Raw genomic sequence first — 3,131 nt, forward strand, 5'->3', positions numbered from 1 at the left:
TGTGAGAGAGCAAAAGCGCCCAACGTCACAACGATCCTACCAACCGCGCCGGACCTTCCGCGCCCCCTCCCGGCGGTGTTTCGCGACCCTCCACCGCGCCCATAGCGGAGGGTCTTATGAGCCATACAACCATGTCCGACCACTGAGCCTTCATTCGACCATTACCATAACTACCATATTTAAGACGCTCGTTTCAACCCCCTTCAAACCCACACTCGCAAGCCCTCATGGGGTGTAAACAAGTTGAGTCTAATAAACTTGAGCATGAGTTTGTCAAAGCTTGAACTCGGCTAGTTTAACTTATAAGAGCTAGATTATTATAGCCTAATGTGTAATATATTTTAGATTCGTTAAAACACTTATCTTCAAAAGTACTTCACTAACAATTCGTTTATTTCTTTAAAATTCAACCAGAGCCGCCATACAGTAAAATAACACAACATATGTTTTTTTCTAGGTTTTCACAAAATGTCATGGCCAGACATCACATCCATTTAGAAAAACGAGTGTCGAGTGACCCAATGAAACAGATGGCATTTACATTTTCTAAGTCAATGTTATGTTACTCTTCCATTCTCCATTCCATCCAATGCATTCATCTTCATCACCAAACATCAAACCAATAAATGAGATAATATCAGAATGCCTTGACATTAAAACTAACCACAACTTAATATACATTCAAAGTGTCTTCATCAGAAAACATAATAATATCAAACAAGAATGAGGAGCAAGTCCAGCCACAATCCTACTGGAGATGGAGCAAACAAGACTTCGTCCCGGAACAATCTTTCCAGGACTGGCCTTCCTACCGCCACGCCTTGTCCCGCACATATCCCCGCTTCAAAAATCGCCTTCTAACCCGCTCTCAAGACTCCGATGAGATCGAAAAACTACGAAAACAAAGCGAAAACGACATGAAGCGTTGCCTCACTTGGTGGGACTTAATGTGGTTCGGGTTCGGAGCTGTCATTGGAGCTGGAATATTCGTTCTCACCGGTCAACAAGCCAGCGAAAACGCGGGACCCGCTATTGTATTGTCGTACGTTGCTTCGGGTTTCTCAGCCATGCTTTCGGTTTTCTGCTACACCGAATTCGCAATAGAGATTCCAAAAGCCAGAGGCTCGTTTGCGTACCTCCGAGTCGAACTCTGAGACTTTGCGGCTTTCATTACCGCGGGAAACATTCTTCTCGAATGCATTGTGGGCAGCGCCGCGGTTGCCCGAGCGTGGACTTCGTACTTCACCTCGCTTTTAAACCGTGAACCAAATACGTTACGAATACATACTCATCTCGCGGAAGGGTATAATCTTTTAGACCCGATTGCGGTTGTCGTGCTTGCGGTCGCAGCCACAATTGCGATGAGTAGTACCCGCAACACCTCTTTTCTCAATTGGATCGCGTCCGCGGTCAACACGGTGGTGATTTTGTTTGTGATCATCGTCGGGTTTTCACACGCGGACGCTTCTAATATGAAACCGTTCGTGCCTTTCGGTGTCGAGGGTGTGTTCCGAGCCGCGGCTATTGTTTATTTCGCTTACGGAGGGTTTGATACTATTGCGACGATGGCGGAAGAAACGAAGAACCCGTCTCGGGACATACCGCTAGGCCTGCTCGGGTCAATGTCGATTATTACAGTAATTTATTGCCTCATGGCGCTTTCACTGACCATGATGCAAAAATACACGGACATCGACCCGAATGCGGCTTATTCAATTGCGTTCGAGAGGGTTAGGATGAAATGGGCTAAGTATTTAGTGGCTCTAGGTGCACTCAAGGGTATGACCACGGTCCTATTGGTTGGCGCGCTTGGTCAAGCTCGGTATATAACTCATATTGCTAGAGCGCATATGATCCCACCATGGTTCGCTTTAGTCCACCCGAAAACAAAAACTCCAATAAACGCGACGCTGTTAGTGACTATCTCTAGCGCGTGCATTGCTTTATTTTCGGATTTGGACATTTTATCTAGTTTATTATCCGTGAGCACGCTTTTTGTGTTCATGATGATGGCGGTTGCACTTATCGTGAGAAGGTATTATGTACACGAGGTCACCCCGCGTACAAGTTTATTCAAACTAGTCGGGTTTTTGTTGATCATAATACTTTCATCGATTGGGATATCGGCTAGTTGGGGGTTAGACTCGAGTGGTTTGGTTGGTTATGCGGTGATTGTCCCGTTGTGGTTCATGGGTACACTTGGGATTTCGGTGCTTTTGCCGCAACAACGCACGCCGAAAGTGTGGGGGGTGCCACTAGTTCCATGGCTTCCTTCAATGTCTATTGCGACAAATTTGTTTCTAATGGGGTCGTTGGGTTATATGGCTTTTATTCGGTTTGGCATATGCACCGGGATTATGTTGGTTTATTATGTGTTGTTTGGTCTTCATGCCACTTATGATATGGCACATCAGGAACCTCAAGTGTAGCTCAATGCTATATGGATGGATGTATAATTATAATAATGGAATGCAATTGTGCTTAGCTTATTGATAAATGATATTTGTATACCGACAAAATGGGTGAGTTCGGGTGACGGATTAAAAGGGGTTTGGGTTAAAACAAGTTCGGTCAATAAGGGCTTTAAAATAAAATGATTCTTATGTAGTTTGACTTATTCTGATCAATTTATGTTCGGTTATGTTCGTTTATGTATATTTTTTGATAAAACATTAAATGAATCATTTACTTAATGTTTTATATTTATTTGTTTTTTTTTTCATTTTAGTGTGCTTATTTATATATGTTTATGTTTGTTCGTGTCGGTTTACGTTTGTTCATATCTATACACGTATGAATCTTAAGTTTTCTGAAGCTCGTTGACTAACCACTTTTACAAGACTTAAAGCTTGGCCTATCTCCTATCAATTTCTCTTGAAACTCACCATCTGCAGACTACACAAACATATTAAACATATTACAAATACTTCAAATAAAACATAAAACCCTAAACAAAAGATGTCGTTCTTACTTTGAAGATGTACACCTATGTTAGCTTGACTGCTTGAGTATCGCTTCTAGAGTTATATGCTTCCAAATATTAAATCAAACAATTAAAAGAGAGAGCAAAAATATTTATAAAATAAAAATGCATACCCTTTCGATATGACAAATCTGGAAATATTGTAACT

The 3,131-nt window shown here is 42.1% G+C and overlaps 1 pseudogene; it reads left to right on the forward strand.

Moving 5' to 3' along the window:
- The first annotated feature begins 612 nt into the window (after positions 1-612).
- On the forward strand, positions 613-2,661 carry LOC143571363 (cationic amino acid transporter 5-like; annotated as a pseudogene).
- The last annotated feature ends 470 nt before the right edge of the window (positions 2,662-3,131 follow it).

The sequence above is a fragment of the Bidens hawaiensis genome, unplaced genomic scaffold (assembly GCF_021521415.1).
Source record: "Bidens hawaiensis isolate Kalapana, Puna unplaced genomic scaffold, B.hawaiensis_p1.1 tig00025356_1, whole genome shotgun sequence".
In the NCBI taxonomy this organism is placed as follows: domain Eukaryota; kingdom Viridiplantae; phylum Streptophyta; class Magnoliopsida; order Asterales; family Asteraceae; genus Bidens; species Bidens hawaiensis.